At 46.5% G+C, this 24,198-nt stretch overlaps 1 long non-coding RNA gene across 1 annotated transcript in view; it reads left to right on the top strand.

Annotated features, from left to right (window-relative positions):
• The first annotated feature begins 2,361 nt into the window (after positions 1-2,361).
• Positions 2,362-24,198, top strand: part of LOC137657779 (uncharacterized) — a 101,342-nt gene continuing 79,505 nt past the window's right edge. The window contains exon 1 of the long non-coding RNA XR_011047203.1: positions 2,362-2,551. This is a non-coding gene — a long non-coding RNA (uncharacterized lncRNA). The remainder of the gene's footprint in view (positions 2,552-24,198) is intronic.

Here is a 24,198-nt window from a genome sequence, read left to right as displayed (position 1 = left end):
CACTTCGGATGTGTCTGGTGCTTTTGGCTAGTTCATCAGCCTTCTCGTTCCCTGGTATCCCGATGTGACTGGGGATCCAGTTTAGAGTTACTTGTCTATCTCTTTCATTGTGCTGATATAGGAGTGATTTGATATCAGCTATCAGGGCCTTGTTTTCTTTATTTTTTTCCTGTTGCAAGTCTTGCATTGAGGACTGTGAATCAGTATGTATGACTACTGGTCCTTCGTCATTTTCAATAGAGTATTTTAGTGCTTGTTGTATTGCAACAAGCTCTGTCTGCATGGTGGAGACATTGTTGGATGTCCTCCAACATGCAGTGAAGTTGCTGGAGTGAACTGCAGCTCCCGCTGTTTGGGTTCCAGGGTCTACTGTACCATCAGTATAGTAGATCTGTGCCCCAGTTGTCTCTGCTGAGCGGATTGCTGCTTGAGCTGAATCTCTTAGTTCCTCCATTGTGCAGTCTTCCTTTGTCCTTGGGAGCTTGGTGTATCTGTAGCTTGCTACTTGTTCCTTCCAAGGTGGAATGTGCTGTGCACCCTGCGCTGTGTCTGGGCTTAGTTGCAGGATAACTTCGGTTAGGCTTAGGCTCTTTATGTTGTTGCTATGGTCTTTGCCATAAGAGCTTGGGGTTTGAACCCCCCCCCCTCCCCTCTCTCTCTCTCTCTCTATATATATATATATATAAATACATATATATAAATTTATATACACACACACACACACACACACATATATATATATATATATATATATATATATATATATATATACACACACACACACACATATATATATATATATATATATATATATATATATATATATATATATATATATATATATATATATATATATATATATATATATATATACACACACACACACACATATATATATATATATATATATATATATATATATATATATATATATATATATATATATATATATACAGTATATATCACAAGACGGGAATTTTTCTTGAGAAAGGGTATTTTTGAAGACCAAAACATCAGGGTCGCTAGGTTGGCCTTTTTCGGGCTAAAAAAATCCAAATTTGACCTTTATTCATGCTAGACACCTAAATTTTGTCTTTTTGAAATTGGTTAGCCTTTAATGCTATATTTCGATAATTTCGGCCTTTTCTACTATTAGGTTGGCCTTTTAAAGCTGTTGATCAAACGTTGGCCTTTTCTCATTTAGAAAACCTGGCACCCTGCAAACAGGGAAATTTAGTCCAAGTTCCATGCAAAGACTATATACTGAAGGAAGATAGGAAGGGTCAGGCTTTTAACACACAAATGAGTGTGCTATGAAAAGATGCCAGATACTCCCATGCAAAACGAATGGCTCCATCTGTTGAGCGAGCAGCCAAACATTCAGAGAGGTAATGCTTACGGGTATGTAGGATGGAATTCGATTGTAAATTTTGCGACATATTTGTTCATAATTTGCATTACTATGTCAGTATATTTTACTCATATATTCATGATATTCTTAAATTTTAGGTAACTAAATTGCAAATTATGTTTCTCAGTCTATTTTTCAGAAATTCAATAGCTATATCTCTTATGATTTAGTTAATTTTCTTGCAAATTTAAGTATTGTACAGTATATTACAACCATTTTTAAATGTTCTATACAATACCACATTCGAATAAATCAAAACATACTGTATATCTGATTTGTTAAACTTAGCCACAAATGCTTATGTGTTGGCATACATTTAATTAAAGTTTGTAGGCCACTGTAAGATGGAGAGATATTGGGTGTATAAAAACACAATTGTATTATATTTTTTATTGAAATGAAAAGCATGATGCACTCATGTATAGTTTAGTATTATAAACTAATAAATGTATAAATGTACATTCAAAAGGATCAAAATAACACAAAATTGTATCACACACAAAAATAATCAAAAGGGGGTTGGAAATAGAAATAGGGTAGCATACAAGCCAACAAAAAATGAAAAATAAAAGAGATTTACTGTGGATGCCTTGCCTTAATCTTATATCCAATATCAGTGGGGCTTACTCATTAGCAGCACATACTGCATGTATTATACTGTTTGTACTCACCGTTCTTTGTCCTTAGGGAACCTGTGAAATACCAAATGAGGATCGGTTTCTTTTTGTTTATGGCACACAACACACTTGTGTGACTTCTTTACTGTCGGCGCCATGATTTCGTTTGAGTCAACTGTCAAATTCTGAATATAAACAAACAGACGACAAACGATGTATACCTACAACGCCATCTGAAATCGGAGCGATCAACTATTTTGTTCACTTTGGAGTTGCCAACTAGCGTATTAACATTCTATTTTGAGCCTTCCTATCTTCCTTTAGTATATAGTATTTGGTTCCACTTTGGGTTCCATGTGGTGATGGGCCGGGCCCCGCCAGACGGCGCCACAGTTACTCAGTACTCACAGACTGTGACTGTGAATAACCCTTACTCTGTCCAGGATTCAGTTGATCCTTGAGGCCGGACTTCACTCTGCGTCTGCGATTCTGCGTCCTTTCCTGCATAAATTCGTGTCCTCACGTAAGTTGTCTCTATATTGTTCAACTACCTCGCCAATTTAGGTGTCCCTATTTCAGTTTTCAAAATCTGTTCATCCTGATGACATGAGTAAATTCATAATGCTAGTATCGATAAAGGTAAGTATCCCAAAGCCTAGAAAATGGCCATAGCTAGGCTACTGTTATCTTTTTATGCTAAAATAACCATAACGTCAACCTTCATTGTATTTAAACAGACAAAAAAAAGAAGCTACAGGAAGTTATTTTAAATAACAAGCCTATTAATCTATAATGGCAATGGTCAAGTTTACAATTTAGCAAGTGTAAGGACTTTCTTTGGTATATATATGATACTTTAATTTCTAGCCAAATACGTGAACCATATATTTTTCCTACTCGTTCTCTTGTGTTTTATGCATTTCTGACTATGGTTATTGGGGAAAACCACCCGTTCATGAGTTTTTGGACCCCCTTATTTAAAGACAATTATGGGGGACCTCACTGTGAAACCGGGGCTTTTTTGGGAGGGGAAATGTCATAAACGAGCGATTTGCAGCAATAATAATGGTCAGAGATGTAAAATAAGCCCACGATAACCAGTAGGAAAACAATATTGGATATTATTGTTCAAGTAAATTGCTGGAAATAGACCAAAACATGATTATTTAACTTTTGAGGTTTGTAAAAGGGTACAGAACCTAACAAACCAACCTAACCTAACCTAGTAGTTCCCAGGTCACAACCCCTAGCTGGGGGTCAAGCCCCCCCAGACCCCCTTCCTAAGTCACAACCCCTAGTCGGGGGCCAAGCCCCCCGGACCCCCCTTCCAAGGTACAAACCTTCCCAGGTCACAACTGCTAGCCGGAACCCCCACCTTCCCAGGTCACAAACTAAAAGTAAATCAAATAAATCACTAGATTTTGTTAAAGTAAATCAAATAAATCTTTCCATTATGAAAAAGTAAATCACAAATAATTCCTTATGTTATGATTGATATCATCACCTTTTTTTCCTTGGCAATCTTTACAATAGTTTTGTAGTTGAAAATGTTCTAGCCTTCCTCTGAAAATTAAGTCAGAATCGGACATTAGAGGCCTTGTTTCGCTGTTATTTTTTTAATTTCACACTAGTAACAATAGCTTTACACTGAACGGAGACCATTTCTATCATAATCAATTGCTGACAGAAATGAAATTACACAATTTTGAAATAGATTGATGTGCTTCCCTCAAGTTTACTGTAGGAGACGTCTTTAGGAGATGATAGCCAACTTAAAACTGAAGGCGAAGGTGGGAAAAAAAATGGCTATTGTAGAATAACATCTGGGTACTTTTAAAGAAGTACTTGTAAGCTGTTAATTGGTTTAAAAATCCACCTGACATATACGTCATTGTAAATGCACAGAAAGCTCCATAACCCATGGGAATAAATGCATGTGCACTAAGTCCCCTCCAGTCTCTCAGATGTAAACAATGTACTTAGAGTGAAAAACATACTTCACATTTTAATAGACTGATATGTAAGTTATTATGCCCCAGCCCCAATTAAACAAATAGAGAAAAATACCAAACTAGCCACCACTCGTCTATTTTTTATAGCGAATTCCAGTTTCGCTAGAAATTAGAATATCATATATTAACCCTTTTTTTTCATTTTTAAGAATTTTGAAAATGTTAATACTCTTGGAGGAATGGGGGCCCATCTTCCATGGAGAGATGGGTAAAATTATAGTTCCGGTTGGGACAACATTTTGTTATAGGAAAATAAGTTTGTTCCGTAACTGACATACAAACCACGCTATTTAATAGGGGTATTACTTTCGGCGTAGCTGAAATGACGAGCCATTAGAATTTTAACGAGGGTTTACTACCTCATCGCTAGTTAGGGGGTAGGGGAGGGTAGCTTGCTACCCCCCCTCTCACACACCTGTGCTTGAGCTCACTTTGCTCTCGGCTCGGATGGTAGACGGACATGTCCTCTCTCATCCTCGCCTCTCTCTTGGCAGCCATTAATGTTTTTCTGCTTTTTCTTTGACAGGTTTGAGTGTGAAGTTGGCCTCTGCGATTATGCGCACCTGTCCTGGATTACCCGACCGCCCCTGCGGAACATTCATGTCTGCGGTTGAGACGGACCTTCACACCCTTTGCCCTTACTGTAGAGGCCGACGGTGTGATAGTGGTAATAAATGTGGTGAGTGTAGGGAGTGGTCTACCTCCCAGTGGGAGAGGTTTTCTCGGCCACGAAAGAAGTCCAGGCGTGATATTTCTCCTTCGAAGGTTTCTTTGAAAGGAGAAAATCCCAAGGACTCTTCTTCCGTTGCCCAAACCTCCTCCGAAGCTCCCACTCGATCGGTCTCTTTCGAGAGACCAGCGAGTTGTAGCGTAGACCGTGGTTCTGTTCCCAAACTCGGGGTTCGAGAGATGGCGTTGCCTCCCCAAGCGAGGCAGCTCCACCTCTCCCCCCGGGGGAGGATATATCACTAACTAATTTGTTTCAGCTTTGGTCTTCCTTGGGGCTCGAGGGTTCGCCCTCCAAGGAAGCTCTACTTGACATCGTCCGATAGGGTGCCGCTGTCAAGCAATCGCCGACTTTGGCAGAGGTTGATCCTCTGTCAATTGTCGACGTTGTGGTGTCAGAGGTATCCAATGCGGTATCTCTTAATACCTCGGCCTCTTCTCATCCCGCAGTAGCTGAAGGCTTAGTTTCTCCCGTTCCTGCACAACCTTCGAGGGAGAAACTAAGTCCAACAGTCTCTCCTGCCGGTGATTCTCCCCCTCGGGGGAGTTCATTTACAGAGACTCCTCTTCGGAGGACTGCAGAAGGTCAGCTTGCTGATCCGACGGCCCCCAGAGGACGCATCCGTCGCAAGGCTCGCCTTCCTTTTTGCGGGAGAGGCCTTCCTTCACCTTATAAATCGGTGAGGAGGCGTCTCTTCGGTTCATCATCGTCGCTGCAGTCCGCTGCAGAGGAGTCTCGTCAGCGCTCATCCTGCTATGGTCCTGGACCTCTCAACGGATCGTTCGCGATCCCCTTCGGTGGAAGGTCGTCCTTTCGAAGGGCTCGCGGACCTTCCACCCGATAGACCGGCTGACCTGTCGTCGTCGTTCCTGGCAGCTGATGCGCTTTATGCGCCAACGAATCCTGACTATCATGCTAGTCAGGAGGCACCGATCCCTATTACGGGGCAACAAGGGCGTACGCGCATACGTCCCTTACGCGCCATGATGGTCATGCGCGCCAATGTTCTCCTGTGCGCAAGGCTTTGCCTGAGGTAGCGCGCCAGTGCTCACCTGCGCACCAGCGCTCACCTGCGCGCCATCAACCTCTTGCGCGCTAGTAACCCCCTGCACGCCAGCATGCGCGCTAGTAACCCCCTGCACGCCAGCATGCGCGCTAGTAACCCCCTGCGCGCCAGCACTCTCCTACGCGTCAGCGCTCACCAACGCGCCAGCACTCTCCTACGCGTCAGCGCTCGCCAATGCGCCAGTGCTCTCCTGCGCGCCAGCGCGCTCCAACATGCCAGCGATCTCCTACAGGCCAACGCTCTCCCGCCCACCAGCGCCCACGTGCATCTATCTCTCCTACGCGCCCACGATCTTCGGATCTGGGAGCTGTAGAGAAGTCAAGGACTTTGCCTACACAGCAGCGCTCGCCAACGCGCCACCTGCTGTCTCCAGTGCGCCATCCCTCGCCATCGCGCAATCGCGCGCGTTCACCTGCTCGCGCCCACGAGCATACGCGCGCGCGTTCGCGCCCATCCTCTCCAGCAGTTATGCACCGCCATCATGCCGCGCGCCCGCAAGATGCGCGCCCGCCCGCAAGGGATATCTCTCCTGCGCGTACGCGCCCTACGTCATCTTCTGGGGCGCGCGAACTCTCGCCCGCACGCCCACGGGTCCAACCTCCTGATCCTGTGCGCCCGCGAGTACGCGAACATTCACCCGCGCGCGCGAGCGCACAATCAGCCTCCCACACACTCTCCTGTGGTCCCACAGTCTCCCGCGCGCGCGCGCTCCTACGCGCCATCACTCGCCTGTGCGCCCTCGCAATCGCCCGCGCACACCCGCATGTGCATCAGCAGTCCCCCGCGCGCGATCCCGGATGTTCCCCAATCGCGCGAGCACCACCACGCTCCCCCGCGCGGAGCGCCAACACGCTCCCCCGCCCAGGGCGGAGCGCCGACACGCTCCCCCGCCCAGGGCGGAGCGCCGACAGGCTCCCCCGCCCAGGGCGGAGCGCCGACAGGCTCCCCCGCCCAGGGCGGAGCGCCGACAGGCTCCCCCGCCCAGGGCGGAGCGCCGACAGGCTCCCCCGCCCAGGGCGGAGCACCGACAGGCTCCCCCGCCCAGGGCGGAGCGCCGACAGGCTCCCCCGCCCAGGGCGGAGCGCCGACACGCTCCCCCGCCCAGGGCGGAGCGCCGACACGCTCCCCCGCCCAGGGCGGAGCGCCGACACCCTCCCTCGCGCGAGGCTGCAGGACAACGCACGGCAAGGTTGCAGGACAACGCACGGCAAGGTTGCAGGACAACGCACGGCAAGGTTGCAGGACAACGCACGGCAAGGTTGCAGGACAACGCACGGCAAGGTTGCAGGACAACGCACGGCAAGGTTGCAGGACAACGCACGGCAAGGTTGCAGGACAACGCACGGCAAGGTTGCAGGACAACGCACGGCAAGGTCGCCATCGCCACATTCCCCTCCCCGCAAGCGCAGAACAGCGCGCACGGCGGTGGAAGGGAAGCATCCAGAAAGGTCCAGGAACACGTTTTCTTTTTTTCAGGCGAACCCCCCTATGGAAACTCCTCCCAGGGATCTGTCGATTCCTGTCCCTCCAGAGGGAGTGTCTGACAGCGCAGTTGTCAGTCAACAGCCATGATTCGGAGCACTAATCAGAGCGGTTACACAGGCTTTCAAACCTGTGCTCTCTGAGTTAGGCCACAGATCCTTGGCTGCATCTACGCCTCTGAAGAGAAAAAGAGGAGTTTCAGACGCGGTGACTTCTCCAAGAGCTAAGCTGTCTCCTCGTAAACCCTCGAGGTAGGTTCCCTCTCCCCCCCCCCAGACTTTTTCTCCCTCCCTGTCGGACAAGGATTTTCCGTCCTCAGGGGAGTCACGTGAGGTGAGACATTCCCCCATCGCACCAATGAGGGAAACCCCACCTCGCGTTGAAAAGTCTTCCAGGGTAGGGGCGGAGAAGAACTTGTCTCCGTCTTTGTTAGAGTCCTGCATCCTTCCCAGGAAGGAGTCGAAGGACTCGAAGACGTGCCAAAATCCTCGACGAGACTTAGGACGGAGCCAGCTAGTCATTCGGAGAACGTCCGCGATTCTCCCCAAGAAGAGCCTTTGGGGACAGGAGACTTCGCTGCAAGTCCGACATCCGGAGGAGCACTACAAGAGTCAGAGCATGCATTTTGGCAGGTTCTGACTCTTATGAGGACTCTCAATGGGTTTGCCGACCCAGAGATCCCCCCTCGAGAGGGCAAAGACACGGTCTTGGACCGAGTATTTGGAACTCAAAAACCTTCTAAGGCCAGTGTGGCTCTGCCCTGGTCTCGGGGTTAAGAGTACCAGGGACAAGATCGCGGTCCAGCTCTCTTGAGTTAGCCTCCTCCAACCGCTCCAGTGCCGGCAACAAGCTTCTCCCACCTCCTCGCGTACAGCAGAGGAGGTACTTCGAAATCTTGGAGGAGCCTTGTTTTGCTCTTCCTCTTCACCATTCCTTGGAAGAGCTTACCAGGGGAGTCCCTCTTGAGAGACTCCAACCGGCAGGTCTCATTCTCGGCAACTGAGATCCTTAATCAGGAGAAGGTTGCGAAGTGTGCTATGCAAGCCACTTCTTGGCTGGATATCTGGTTAGGGACCTTAGGTATCCTGATACGCTCTGAGGATTTCTCCTAAGAACGTACCAGGAAAGCTATGGAGACGTTCCTCCTCTCAGGCACTCGCACGATCGAGTTTCTGGCCCACCAAGTCTCGAACTTGTGAGCGAACACCATCCTGAAACGTCGGGATGCGGTGGCTGAGAGGTTCCATCAGAAGGTCCCTAGCACCGAGATAAATAGGTTCAGGCATTCTTCCTTGGAAGGAACGATTCTGTTTGAGCCTAAAGACGTGGAACATGCTGCTGAGAGGTGGAGGAAGTCCCACCAAGACTCCCTCCTGCATAGGGCTTTGACATCCAAGCCCTATAAGCTTCCAGCACCCCAGCAGTCCCGTCCTACCAAGACTAGAAACCGACAATGGCAGCGAAGACTGTGGTGTCTAAGCCCTTTCCTGTCAAGGACAGAAAAGGCAAAAAGTTCTCCAGGGGAGGTAAAAATCCTAGAGGGAGCAGCCGAGGCCGCAAACGCTAGGATTGGCAGTCCCCCTGCATTTCCACCAGTGGGGGGATGCCTACAAAGTTGCGCAGACAGGTGGCAGCAACTCGGGGCCGATTCCTGGACGATTTCCGTAATCAGTCAGGGATATCGTGTCCCGTTCACATCATCTCTACCTCCCCTGACGACGAATCCAGTGTCATTCAGCTCCCTTGCTATGGGATCAGCAAGGGGACAAGCCCTTCGGGCAGAAGTCCAGACAATGTTGAAGAAGGGCGCTCTCCAAGAGGTCCTCGACGGATCCTCAGGCTTCTTCAGTTGACTCTTTCTTGTAAAGAAGGCATCTGGAGGCTGGAGACCGGTCATCGACCTCTCGGCTCTTAACAAGTTTGTCAAACAAACTCCGTTCAGCATGGAGACCGCAGACACAGTCAGACTAGCAGTGAGACCGCAGGACTTCATGTGTACACTGGATCTGAAGGACGCGTACTTCCAGATCCCAGTCCATCCGTCTTCAAGGAAGTACTTAAGATTCAGCCTAGACAACAAGGTGTACCAGTTAAAGGTGCTGTGTTTCGGTCTCTCCACAGCACCACAGGTTTTCACCAGTGTTCACCCTAATATCTTCGTGCGCACACAGGATCGGCATCCGTCTCCTCCGATATCTAGACGACTGGCTGATCCTAGCAGGCTCGGTGTCATCCCTTCTTCAACACCGAGACAAACTTCTGGGACTTTGCTAGGATCTGGGGATCATGGTAAATCTCGAGAAGTCCTTTCTGCTTCCCACTCAAAGACGGGTATACCTAGACATGATTATAGACACCAATCTCCACAAAGCCTTTCCATCAGACGACAGGATAGCAAGACTGAGGAGGGTCGCAAGCCCCTTTCTCAGACGAGAAGAACTTCCAGCCCAATCGTGGTTATGTCTCCTCGGTCACCTCTCATCTTTGGCTTGTCTAATTCCCAACGGTCGCCTCAGGATGAGATCCCTCCAGTGGCGACTCAAGTCCCGGTGGAATCAAGGCTACGATTCCCCGGACGTCATGATCCCTATGGGACCTGCGGAACGGACGGATCTCCAGTGGTGGGTGACAGACGAGAACCTACGAAGAGGAGGGGATCTTCTCGTCCTCCCCCCGGATTTGATGTTGTTTTCGGACGCCTCAAAGAAAGGGTGGGGGGGCCTACGTACTGCACCACACGACCTCAGGCCTGTGGTCAGAATCAGAAAAGTGCCTCCATATAAACCTTCTAGAGATGAAGGCTGTCTTTTTGGCCCTTCAACAGTTCCAACAATACCTGTCGGGTCACTCTGGGGTGGTGATGAGCGACAACACCACAGTAGTGGCTTACATCAACAAACAAGGAGGCACCTTTTCCAAGCAGCTATCCCATCTTGCAGTAGAGATACTGAGATGGACCGAAGTCACTGGATTCCACTATCGGCATGTTTCATTCCAGGCAAGAGGAATGTGCTCGCCGACAGTCTGAGCAGAGCGTCTCAGATAGTGAGTACCGAGTGGTCTTTGGATCATCTAGTAGCCAACAAAGTCCTGACTTTGTGGGGTTCCCTGACTGTGGATCTGTTCGCAACAGCTCTGATCTTCAAGCTTCCGCTGTACTGCTCCCCAGTCCCGGATCTCAAGGCGCTTTGGCAAGATGCCTTCCAACAAGGGTGGGACAACATCGACGTTTACGCCTTTCCCCTGTTCTGTCTGATGATGAGGGTGCTCAACAAGACCAGAATATCGGTCAATCTTTCAATGACCCTCATAGCTCCGCTATGGTTTTCGAACCTTCTGCAACTCCTAACGGAACTACCGAGAGAACTCCCTCCACGACACAATATACTTAGACAACCACATGCCAACATCTTCCACAAAGCCGTAGCTTCGCTACGACTTCATGCCTGGAGACTATCCAGCATCTCGCTGAGAGAGTATTTTCGCAGCAAGTTGTGATCAGGATGTCTGGACATCTGCGAAAGTCATCCGCAGTTGTCTACCAGGCAAAGTGGAAAGTCTTTTGTGGTTGGTGTCGTGGAAGGGGTATCTCTCCACTCAATGCCACTATTCCAACAATAGCGGAGTTCCTCGTGTATTTGCGGGAAGAAATGCGCCTTTCAGTCTCGGCGGTGAAAGGCTATCCCTCAGCCTTAAGTCTAGCCTTTAGGCTCAAAGAATTGGACATTTCTTCTTCGTTGGAACTTTCCCTACTCATACGAAGTTATGAACTTACCTGCCCTCAGTCGGAAGTGAGACCACCTCCATGGAACGTGGTTCGAGTTCTCAGGTTTCTGAAGAGACCTCCCTATGAACCATTACGCCAGGCTTCAGACCGCCACCTATCTTGGAAGACGGTGTTCCTACTAGCTTTGGCTTCGGCCAAGCCTGTTAGTGAACTTCATGGTCTCTCGTATGACATCGCCCATTCAAGGGGATGGGGGGAGGTAACGTTCAGATTCGTCCCCGTGTTTATTGATTAGACTCAGAATCCGGGAGTAGCAGACCAGTAAGGAGTTTGAGGCTATATCTCAAAATAACGGCTGCAGTCCGTCCTCAGGTGCCAGTGTTATTTGTTAGTACAAGGAGGACTAAGAGGAGGGTCACCAAGAACACCATCTCGGCATGGATTCGTAGGGTGATTCATCTGTACCTGAATCCAGACCCCCCTCCGTCACGTCGCCCTAGAGCACATGACGTCAGGGGCATAGCTACGTCCCTGGCCTTCAAAAAGAATTTCTCAGTGACGCAGGTTCTTCAAGCTAGGGTGTGGAAGCGTCAGACGACCTTCACAGCCCACCACCTACAAGACGTGACCCACAGGAGGCCCGATACATACTCTATCGGCCCTGTGGTGGCTGCACAACAGCTGGTTTAAACCTCAAGCTCCTTATTGGACAAGTAGCAGAAGGTTGAGGGCATTGTTACCCGGTTTTAGTCTGCATGAATGAAAAAGTTTGGCCCTTATTCTTTTCTTCATCTTCCCCTCCCTTGGGGAAAGCAGCCTCCTGGGTTCTCTGCATAGCTGACCTCAAACCACTGCAGGTAAACCATGTTTCCTTGTGTTCCTAGTATTAAGCTAATACTGTCACGTCCCCATACCCTGACGAGGTGGTATTTGGAGAGTCCTAGCCTAAAGTTTCCATCTAAAGAACTTCAGGTCAACTTCCTAGGACGAGTCACACTTCTTTATACCTTCACACACACAGCTTGCGTAGGCCACAGTCCTTGTGTAGCAAAGTTTCTGCGGGGTGCAGGGACTCCTTATTTTTGAGTGCTGACACACTCAAATAATGAGCCCCTGGGCAAAGCCAAAAAAAACCAGTACAGTACTGGCTTGGACGTCCACCCTTCCTAATGGGTGAGTCACCCCTATTAAATAGCGTGGTTTGTATGTCAGTTACGGAACAAATGACATTCGTAGATAATTTCTAATTTTCCTAACTATACAAACCTTGGCTATTTAATCAAACTTGCCCGCCAGCCCTATCCCCCTTGATGTCCTACCTCCAAGCAAAGTGAGCTCAAGCACAGGTGTGTGTGAGGGGGAGGTGGGGGGTTTGTAAGCTACCCTCCCCTACCCCCGCTAACTAGCGATGGAGTAGTAAACCCTCGTTAAAATTCTAATGGCTCGTCATTTCAGCTACGCTGAAAGCAATACGCTTATTAAATAGCTAAGGTTTGTATAGTTAGGAAAAATACAAATTATCTACGAATTTGTCATTTTTCCTATAGGAAATGGTGTGTTTTCAACGGATTTTACCTTTATTCCGTCGCAATTAAACCTCCCCCCCCTTTCTCAATGGTCACAGGTTAGAACCAGTGGTTTTGGATGGGAAAACGGAGAAAAGATTTAATTATTTACTACTGAAATAAAGGTAAAATCCAAATGAATGCAATACTTATTATTGAGAAAATTTTTTTTTGTTTAGAAAATGTTGCCTCGTCCAGAGTTATATAAGTATAGCAGTACATCCAAAGGGGTTCATAATCTAACACCCCCCCCACCTAACCTAACCTAGTAGTTCCCAGGTCACAGACGTAGCTGTGGGCTTAGCTCCCTTGGACTCCCCTTATCAGGTCACTGACCTAACCGAGGACCAAGTGCCCATAACCTCCCTACCCAGGTCATACAAATAAAGAGGGGCGAATGTGCGAATCGTAGAATGTCAGCAAACAAATGAAAAAGAAAACTATTTTAAGATCCTATGATGTTGATAATTTGTTTAATCTTTCATGAATTTATTATGCATCTCAGAGATTAATGTATAGAGATGAAAATTTTAGTTATACCATTATTTATCCATTCCCCCAGTAAATTTTTCCCTCCAAATAAACCCGTTCCCACTGGGTGGCCCCCATTGCCAGAGAATATACAGTATTAGTGTTTATCTCGCTATTTCTTTGCGACGGAAATCAAAGTCCCGTATTTCCCGTGTCATAAGAGTTTTTGGAAAATAATTGAGGATTTTACCAGGTATCTTAGCAGTAATTCCTAGTCAGTGACTCTGGCACAGAAAATTTTTCATATTATGAAATGTTCAAGTTGTTATTAATAATCTGCATGCCTGTTATCCCAATTTTTATGACATATCCATATGTATTCTATAGACCTTGTATATAGGAAACCATTAAAGCAGTTGTAGTTGCCACCACAACTACGTTTGGCGTTTCAAGTGCTGTTTACATGAAAGCAGTGTTGCCAAATGTTCTTAATCAAATTTTGGTAAAGAAGTAATTTTTAAATATTTAACTTAGCCGGTGAATATATATAGCTGCAACTCTGTTGCTCGACAGACAAAAAACAGTAAAAACTCGCCAGCGATCGCTATACAGGTTGCGGGTGTGCCCACCAGCGCCAACTGTCGGCCAGATACCATACTCGATGTAAACAAAGACTCAATTTCTTCTCTGTCGACGTGTCGACAAGACGTACTTTACTCGCTGTTGAAACCTGGAGTTTTTCCCATCATTTTTGGTGAAGTACTTTAATTTGGTTATGAGCTTTCGCAGTACAGGGTTTTTCTTCAAATAAATCCTTGAACTCTTTTTTGTATCGGATTCATTGTTGATGACTTAGATCGTTTTTTTGGAATTTTCCCTTGACCAATTCAAAATGGCTGACCTTTCACAAGTTCCCAAGTTTAGAAAATGCAATGCTAGGGACTGTCATAGGCGTCTTCCAAAGGCTTCTCTCGACCCTCACACTGTTTGTTCCAATTGTCGGGGTAAAACCTGTCAATTGGAAGATCGGTGTGAGGAATGCGTGGGCCTTTCGGAATTCGATTTTATCGAATTTGAGAAGTATACACGCAGACTAGAGAGAGATAGGGTAAGGAGAAGTTCTTCTAGGTCGGTAGATTTTTCCTCTCCTCATGCCCCTCAACCTAATCCTTCCCCTGTAGTGGTTGTTCCTAACCCCCCTCCTAGCACTCAGGAACCATCGATGGCTGACATGATGCGTGCTATCCATGCCTTGGGGGAGAGAGTTGAGTCCCTTGCAAGTGACCGCAATCAACTCATGGCGGATGTTAAGGAACTAAAGTGCCAAAGTGCCGCGGGAAGTGATAAAGTGCCTAGTGTTTCTCAAAGTGTTGTGAACAGTGTTGCGCTTGAGGGTTCGTCTGTTCGTGCCTGTCGTCCTCCTAGTCCGGGACCTCTTGCAAGCTCCCAAGCCCAGGGGAGAAGCAATGTCGTACGACTCATGAGTTCGAGAGGCCTTGATCAGCGAACAGACGTTCCCTCTATGGTACCAGGCGTATCTCCCCAAGATCGCCCCTACCAACGTAAGACGAGAGAGCCCGTTTTTACCTCGTCGTCCGAAGGTGTTTCTCGTAAGAAACTTTGGACCAAGGTCTCACGACCTTTGAAGCGTAAGTCGGTCCCTTCAGGACAAGTCCAACGTCCCGGTTGTAGCCACTGGGTCAGTTCAGACTCGTTGCCGTCATCCGATGACTGCTCGCCGCCTAAGAGAGGCAAAGCGGTACCGCCTCAGTCGCTCACCCCGTCTGTTGCCGCACCTGCTGCCGTAGACCCTAAATGGGTATTGCTACAGGACATGCAGTCCAAGCTTGCGTCCTTGATGGAGGACTTCAATGCGGAGAAGGTTGCTGCTGAACCTTCTGGCCAACAACCATCCAAGCGGTCTGTTGTGCGTCCTGTTGACGCTGAGGTAACTTTCTCGCGTCTACCAGTTGAGGTTGTACCCCCACCGATGCGACCCAGTGTGGCTTGCCAGCCGCACGTTGACGTTAGGCGACGCACGGAGGTGGTTGTTGACGTTCAGGACGTTCAACAACCATCAGAGGTGACTTGTTTTGACGCGGTGCGTCAACCTCCGCAACCCAGTATGGTGTTGACTGCACAACCCAGACGGTCTAAACAGTCTCGGGTGGACGCTGTGCGTCCTCGTGCACCCATGGTTGTTGACAGTTCACAGACTGTGCAGCAGTTCCATGACGTTGCGTCCGGATCCGTCACGCATGCACCAGTGCGACCGGACTCAGCGAGCCAAACGTTGCCCACTCCGTTGCCGTTTCCTCATCAGTTTTCGGATGAGGAACTATCAGATGAGGACGTTGCTGAACCACAAGAGGATCAACCTTCAGAACTTGACGAACCTAAGGCAACTCAACCATCATTGGACTTTAGAAAAGTCATGGCTGTATTTAAGGAGTTGTTCCCTGACCACTTTGTTTCTGTGGCTCCTCGTTCGCCGCCGTCAGAGTTTGTGTTAGGCGTGCCTGCTACCACACCTGCCTTTACTAGACTCGTTCTCTCTCGTTCATCCAAGAGAGCTTTGCGGCTGTTGGGAGATTGGTTAGAGACTAAGAAGAGTTTAGGAAAGACAGCATTTGCCTTTCCCCCATCTAAACTCTCGTCTAGATCGAGCGTCTGGTATGCCACGGGAGAAGTTCTCGGCTTGGGTGTTCCTGCCTCTGCCCAGGGCGACTTCTCAAGTCTTGTAGACTCTCCCCGCCGCCTTGCCATGAGACGCTCGAAGATTTGTTGGTCACCATCGGACCTGGACCACCTTCTTAAAGGTATTTTTAGGGCTTTCGAAGTCTTTAACTTCCTAGACTGGTGCCTAGGAGCCCTGAGCAGGAAAATCTCTTCTGCAGATAAGGATGTTTCCTTGCTCATTATGTCCTGCATGGACAAGGCCGTCCGTGATGGGTCCAACGAGCTAGCCGCCTCATTCACGTCCGGAGTCCTGAAGAAGCGAGAGTCTCTATGTTCCTTCCTGTCTGCTGGAGTGACGCCATGCCAAAGTTCAGAAGGACACCCACGATCTAGTTGCGTCCTCGGCTCGCAAAGCTCCCCCTTTGCCTACATTGTCTGCTAGACCGAGGTTAGACACTCCAGCGTCTCGCTTTATTCCGCCCTTTCGTGGCAGAGCCTCCAGCAGAGGAGGTGCTCGTGCCGAAGGGAAGCGAGGGAAGAGGAAAGGATCCAAGTCCTCTAAGGGCACAGTCTGACTGCCCGCAACTTCAGACAGCAGTAGGAGCCAGACTCAAGAACTTCTGGCAAGCCTGGGAGAAGAGAGGCGCAGATCAACAATCTGTGAAGTTACTCAGAGAGGGGTACAAGATCCCTTTTGTACGCAAACCCCCTCTAGCGACGTCCCCCATCGATCTCTCTCCCAGGTACAGAGAGGTAGAAAAGAGACAAGCCCTGAAACTGGAAGTGTCTCTTTTGCTAGAGAAGGGAGCGGTGGTCAAAGTCTCGGACCTTCAATCACCGGGGTTTTACAACCGTCTCTTCCTAGTATCAAAGAAGACAGGAGGGTGGAGACCGGTGCTAGACGTCAGTGCTCTGAATGTCTTTGTCACAAAGACGAAGTTTTCCATGGAGACCACAAAGTCAGTCTTAGCAGCGGTCAGAAAGGAAGACTGGATGGTCTCGCTAGACCTAAGGGACGCCTACTTCCACATCCCCATTCACTCAGACTCCCAACCTTTTCTGAGATTCGTCTTCGAAGATGTGGTTTACCAGTTTCGGGCCCTGTGCTTTGGCCTAAGCACAGCTCCTCTCGTATTTATGAGGCTGATCAGGAATGTGGCCAAATTCCTCCACTTATCGGACATCCGAGCCTCCCTTTATTTGGACGACTGGCTTCTCAGAGCCTCTTCCAGTCGTCGCTGTCTGAAGGATCTCAAGTGGACTCTAGATCTGACCAAGGAATTGGGACTCCTAGTCAATTTGGAAAAGTCGCAGCTGGTCCCATCCGAAACTATTCTGTATTTAGGGATGGAGATTCACAGTCAAGCTTTTCAGGCTTTTCCGTCGGCCCCCAGAATAGATCAAGCCCTGTTTTCCATCCAGAAGATGCTGAAGAAAGAACGCTGCTCAGTCAGGCTGTGGATGAGTCTGGTAGGGACGCTGTCATCCCTGGAGCAATTTGTATCACTAGGAAGACTACACCTCCGTCCTCTTCAATTCCATCTGGCTTTCCACTGGAAAAAGGACAAGACGCTAGAGGCGGTCTCGATCCTGATTTCCGGAAAGATGAAGTCTTGTCTGACTTGGTGGAAGGACAATATCAACCTAAGAGAGGGTCTTCCCCTGGCTGTTCAGATACCCAACCACGTTCTCTTCTCGGACGCATCGGACTTGGGCTGGGGCGCGACGCTGGACGGTCGGGAATGCTCAGGTCTGTGGAACTCGAGTCAGAGGAGCATGCATATCAACTGCAAGGAGCTGTTGGCAGTTCATCTGGCCTTGAAAAGCTTTGAGTATCTCCTTCGAGGCAAAGTGGTGGAAGTAAACTCGGACAACACCACGGCCTTGGCGTACATCTCCAAACAAGGAGGTACCCACTCACTGACGTTGTACGAGATCGCAAGGGACCTGCTCATCTGGTCAAAAGATCGAGACATCTCCCTAGTTACGAGGTTCATCCAGGGTGACTTGAACGTCATAGCAGATTGTCTCAGTCGGAAAGGGCAAGTAATTCCAACCGAATGGACCCTCCACAAGGATGTGTGCAAGAGACTTTGGGCCACTTGGGGTCAACCAACCATAGATCTCTTTGCAACCTCGCTGACCAAGAGGCTTCCAATCTATTGCTCTCCAGTCCCGGACCCAGCAGCAATACATATAGATGCCTTCCTCCTAGATTGGTCACATCTGGATCTCTACGCATTCCCTCCGTTCAAGATTGTCAACAAGGTACTGCAGAAGTTCGCCTCTCACGAAGGGACAAGGTTGACGTTAGTTGCTCCCCTCTGGCCCGCGAGAGAATGGTTCACCGAGGTACTTCGATGGTTAGTAGACGTTCCCAGAAGTCTGCCTCTAAGAGTAGACCTTCTACGTCAGCCACACGTAAAGAAGGTACACCAAAGCCTCCACGCTCTTCGTCTGACTGCCTTCAGACTATCGAGAGACTCTCGAGAGCTAGAGGCTTTTCGAAGGAGGCAGCCAGTGCGATTGCTAGAGCAAGGAGAGCGTCTACCATTAGAGTCTACCAATCGAAGTGGGAAGTCTTCCGAGACTGGTGCAAGTCAGTTTCTGTATCCTCGACCAGTACCTCTGTAGCCCAAATAGCTGATTTTCTCTTATACCTGAGAAAAGGACGATCCCTTTCAGCTCCCACTATCAAGGGCTACAGAAGCATGTTGGCATCGGTCTTCCGGCATAGAGGCTTAGATCTTTCCAACAATAAAGATCTGCAAGACCTCCTTAAGTCTTTTGAGACCACTAAGGAGCGTCGTTTGGCTACTCCTGGGTGGAATTTAGACGTGGTACTAAGATTCCTCATGTCAGACAGGTTTGAGCCTTTACAGTCAGCCTCCCTGAAGGATCTCACTCTTAAGACTCTTTTCCTGGTATGCTTAGCCTCGGCTAAAAGAGTCGGTGAGATTCATGCCTTCAGCAAGAACATCGGATTTTCGTCGGAAAAAGCTACTTGTTCGCTGCAACTTGGTTTTCTAGCCAAAAATGAGGTACCTTCTCGGCCTTGGCCTAAATCTTTCGATATTCCCAGCTTATCGGAGATCGTAGGCAATGAACTAGAAAGAGTCTTATGCCCTGTTAGAGCTCTTAAGTTCTATTTAAATCGTACTAAACCTTTACGAGGCCAATCTGAAGCTTTATGGTGTTCAGTTAAGAAACCATCCTTGCCTATGTCAAAGAATGCTTTGTCATACTTTATCAGATTGTTAATACGAGAAGCTCATTCACATCTGAGTGAGGAAGACCGAGCTTTGCTTAAGGTTAAGACGCACGAAGTTAGAGCTGTAGCAACTTCCGTGGCCTTTAAGCAAAATAGATCTCTGCAAAGTATAATGGACGCAACCTATTGGAGAAGCAAGTCAGTGTTCGCGTCATTTTACTTAAAAGATGTCCAGTCTCTTTACGAGAACTGCTACACACTGGGACCATTCGTAGCAGCGAGTGCAGTAGTGGGTGAGGGCTCAACCACTACAATTCCCTAATTCCATATCCTTTTAATCTGTCTCTTGAAATGTTTTTAATGTTGTTTTTTATGGGTTGTCCGGAAGGCTAAGAAGCCTTTCGCATCCTGGTTGATTTGGCGGGTGGTCAAAGTCATTTCTTGAGAGCGCCCAGATTAGGGGTTTGATGAGGTCCTGTTGTATGGGTTGCAGCCCTTGATACTTCAGCTCCTGGGAGTCTGTCAGCATCCTAAGAGGATCGCTGGGCTCTGTAAGGAAGACAGACTTACAAGGCAGAGTAATCGTCTAAGTCGACTTCCTTACCAGGTACCTATTTATTTTGTTTTTGTTATATTGATAACTTCCAAAATGAAATAAAAACTCTTAGCTTATACGATGTAAACATATTTAACTGGTCTCTACCCACCACCCTGGGTGTGAATCAGCTATATATATTCACCGGCTAAGTTAAATATTTAAAAATGATATTTTAATTATAAAATAAATTTTTGAATATACTTACCCGGTGAATATATAAATTAAATGACCCTCCCTTCCTCCCCAATAGAGACGCAGTGGGATGAGAAGAAATTGAGTCTTTGTTTACATCGAGTATGGTATCTGGCCGACAGTTGGCGCTGGTGGGCACACCCGCAACCTGTATAGCGATCGCTGGCGAGTTTTTACTGTTTTTTGTGTGTCGAGCAACAGAGTTGCAGCTATATATATTCACCGGGTAAGTATATTCAAAAATTTATTTTATAATTAAAATATCATATTTCCCAAATTCCTCATTTAGCCTGCACATTTTCACCCAAAATTAATGATCGATGAAAAAAAAGTCTAGAAATTTCTCCAGGTTGAATACTTTTGCTAATGAATGTATGAATTCTAGGTTTGGTCACTTTTCTGCTAACTTGGTTAAAATGCACTCAATTAACAGTAAGATAGTTTTTTCAAGGTCATATTCAGAAACTGTCTTTGTTCCGTAACTGGAATACAAACCACGCTATTTATTAGGGGTATTACTTTCGGCATAGCTGAAATGACGACCCATTAAAATTTAGGGAGGGGTAACTACCCACACCGCTAATTAGTGGGGGTAGGGGGGGTAGCTTGCTACCCCCCCCCCCCCCCCCCCTCACACACCTGTGATTGAGCTCACTTTGCTTTTGGCTCGGATGGTGAACATACGTTGCTGTTCTTCATCCTGCGCCTTATTTGGACAGCCATTAATCTTTTTTTTTTTTTTTTTACTTTTTCTCTTTTCTATTGTGTGTTTGTGAAGTTGACTTCTGCTACCATGCGCACCTGCCTTGTACTCTCGCGTGGAACATTTATGTCGGTGGTGGAGACAGATCCTCACACCCTTTGTCCTATATGCAGAGGTCAACGGTGTGATAGTGAAAATCAGTGTAATGAGTGTAGGGAGTGGTCTTCCTCCCAGTGGGAGAGGTTTGGGCGACAGCAGAAGAAGTCTAAGCGGGATATTTCTCCTTCAAAGTTTCCTTCGAAGGGAGGAAAACCCAAGGCCTCTTCTACCATCTCCCGACCCTCCTCCAAGGCTCCTACTCGTTCAGCCTCTTACGAGAGACCGTCGAGTAGTAGCGTAGACCAAGTTAATGTCGGCCAACCCCGGTCCTCGAGAAATGGTGTTGCTTCCCCTAGCGAAGCGGCCCCACCTCTCACCCTGGGTGACCCTCTTAATGAGAGAATGCCTTGATGAAGTCATTTAGCTTCAGCACGGCATTTCATTCCCGTGCTGAATCTTGGTGACGGGCAAGAGGGCTCTCGAACTTCGGGAAATTACTCCCCCAGTTCGAATCTAAATTTCTCTCTTTCATCTTTTTCTTCTGCTTAATATTACTTTGACCTTCTCCTAATTTTATCAACTTTCTTTCATCTTGCTGTCCTATCTCTATGATTATTATTTTTCTTAAGTTATATATATATATATATATATATATATATATATATATATATATATATATATATATATATATATATATATATATATATATGTAGATGTATGCATATATATATATATATATATTTATTTATTTTATTTGTTCATTTATTTATTTATCTATTTTTTTTTTCTATTTTATTTAAATGGCGTGGATATTTCCACATTCGTTATTACTGCCTGCTTAGATGAATGGGAGAAGGGATCACGGTTGGAAGGTATTCGCATTCAAAGCTATATATGAGAGTATTGGATGATCTCAGCCATCCCAAAGATGGTTTGGACCTTTTTGGCGGAACTACTCTCAAGGGTTGGGTCATCGGAATCCAGGGGGATCCAATCCTTGAGGTGGGACTCTTGGCTTTTGGCCGGAAGCCCATCATTACAGATATGGGGAGGATGATTCCATATTTCCCTGGTCTCAGTCCTAACAGGCGGGTTTAGCTTACACCTGTGCCTCTATATCTGTTTTGATGCTATCCTTCGGGTAGGGTATAGAGTGGACCATCTGGGAAGTATACTCTCATTGTGCCGATAGTGGAGAATACAAATTTCCTTTCCAACGTATGATACTTTCTTATAATTCTCAAGCAGGTAAACCAACAAAACAACAACAAAAAACATGAAAATCCCACCCTTAAATATGGACCCTTCAAATACTGACTCCCCATCCCCTGGATTTGCTGACTCCCCCTTGGCACTGTTGACGACTTCTGCTACTGTAATTAAGGAAAATTCTGTTGACAACCTTCGAACTAAAAAGGACCACTCTACTGATGTTAAAAAATCTAGTAATTTGGGTAACACAGGGAAACTACGATTCCTTCATGTTTCCCAAATCCCATTAAAGACAAATTATGATGATATATATAGAGCATTTGAGTGCTATGGATTGATAAAGGAAATAAGGATGAGACTCGGAGATGAAAAATGGGACTCTTGGATATCTTTTGAAAGTCATGATGAAGCGTTTAATGCCATAAGTAATATTAGTAGTATCAAAATTAACGAATTGAACATCATGGGAGCTCTTTGTGATAAGGTCCCAAAGGAATTGGATGTGTACAAACCTGCTGATTGGTTTGAAAAAGATAGAAATGTACCCATGCCTTCACAGAGAAAACCCAAACCACCAATGTGGCTCTTAGCTGAACCTAAAGGGATAATAGGGAATTATTTTAAGATATGTAAGTTTATCCAAAAAAAAAGTAGGAACCATAGCACCTGGAGATATATCTCGTTTTGGGAAGAATAGTTATCTCATCCATGCCAAATCTTCGACTCAGTCTGCAATACTATCTAACTTACAGACAGGCAGTGATGAAATTACATTGGAAATGAAACCTCATCTAAATTTTAGTTATGGAAGGGGAGTGGTCTTTAATAAGGACCTGTATGAATTTACAGAGGAGGAGATACTTTCTATGTGTCCATTAAATGTATGGAAAGTGCATAAGGTTCCTGGAACTTCAATGATTATACTTACTTTCCAGGATGCTGATGTACCTTTCCATATTTTTATTGAAAATGAAAGGATTAAAGTTCGGCCTTTAAAACAAAAGCCCCTGCAATGTTTTAATTGTTTTAAATTTGGACACCCATCCAAAGTTTGCAAAAATGGAAAAATGTGTGGTATTTGCTCCAAAACTTATCATGGAGAATGTACACTTGAGGCCAGGTGTTCAAATTGCAATTTGAATCATAAATCAACTGATAGGATATGCGAACTGTATAAGTTAGAGGAAGCTGCCCTAAACAAATCAAGTTTAGAACACATAAGTGTGGGACATGCAAAAAGACTGTTGAATAAATCAACCAGCTATGCAAAGGCCTTAAAATCAAAGGTAAATTTACCACAGGAGACATCAACCCCACCTAGCACTGCCAGTAATCCTAAGAAAAGAAATACAACCTCTGATAATAAAGTACTGCATGACAAGGTAATCATATTGTCTTCTGAGGCTCTGCCACAGTGTATTAAAAATGGGTCATTGCCCAGTTCTGTACAGCCTTCGTTCCCCATTACCAACAATAGTACTAACCTCTCTCAGGCCATGTCCTTGCCTGATTTGATGGAGATGCCACCTGACACCAAGTTACCAGGTGCACCTGTATTGGGGAAGGTGCAAAAACCTGGTAGCTCAAAACCTACTAATCGGAAAAGAGAGAGACCTCCATCTCTCTCGCCCCCTTCCATAAGAAATATCAAAATTACGACGTCAATTAATATGATGATTTGTCTGTTGATATTTCTGATCTGGAAGTCAATTTAAATAAATCAGAAATTCAAGTGGAGGTCCACCAACTTCCTCAACAATCAGATCAAAAAGACTAAAAGAAAATCATAAATGCCAAACCCAATCTATCAAGACCCTCTTTAATAAAACCACTTAAAAATAGTGTTAGATCAAAAACTGCTAATGGGAAGACTCCATCCAAGGGGTCTATCAAACTATAAACCATAGTTTTTTCCTCCATTTTGCAATGGAATTGTCAGGGTTTAAGGGCCAAATATGAAGAACTTAAGCTCCTTATTCATGAGCATTCCCCCATAATTATTTGTCTACAGGAGAGCAAACTTGATCATAATACCCCTTGTCCTCGCGAATATATTAGTTATAGGACACCATATGATCACCAAGTGGGGAGCCATGGCAGAAGTCTCATATACGTTCGTCGAGATGTTCCCCAAGTTTCTCTGTCTATTCGTACACCTCTGCAGGCAGTGGTTGTACAGATTGACATAGGGCGAAAATATACAATTTGTTCTCTGTACTTGCCTCCAAATGATAACATTTTGTATGATAACTTAGTGGAGATGATTCAACAACTCCCTCAACCTTTTCTTTTACTTGGAGATTTGAATGGTAGACATCCTTTGTGGGGTGATGGTTTAGCAAACACAGGGGAAATATCATATCATCAATTGTGGAAAATGAAGATGTGGGACTCCTTAATACAGGAGAGCCCACACACTTTCATGT

The sequence above is a fragment of the Palaemon carinicauda genome, chromosome 18 (genome assembly GCF_036898095.1).
Source record: "Palaemon carinicauda isolate YSFRI2023 chromosome 18, ASM3689809v2, whole genome shotgun sequence".
Taxonomy (NCBI): Eukaryota; Metazoa; Arthropoda; class Malacostraca; order Decapoda; family Palaemonidae; genus Palaemon; species Palaemon carinicauda.
This window is presented reverse-complemented; position numbering and strand designations above follow the sequence as displayed.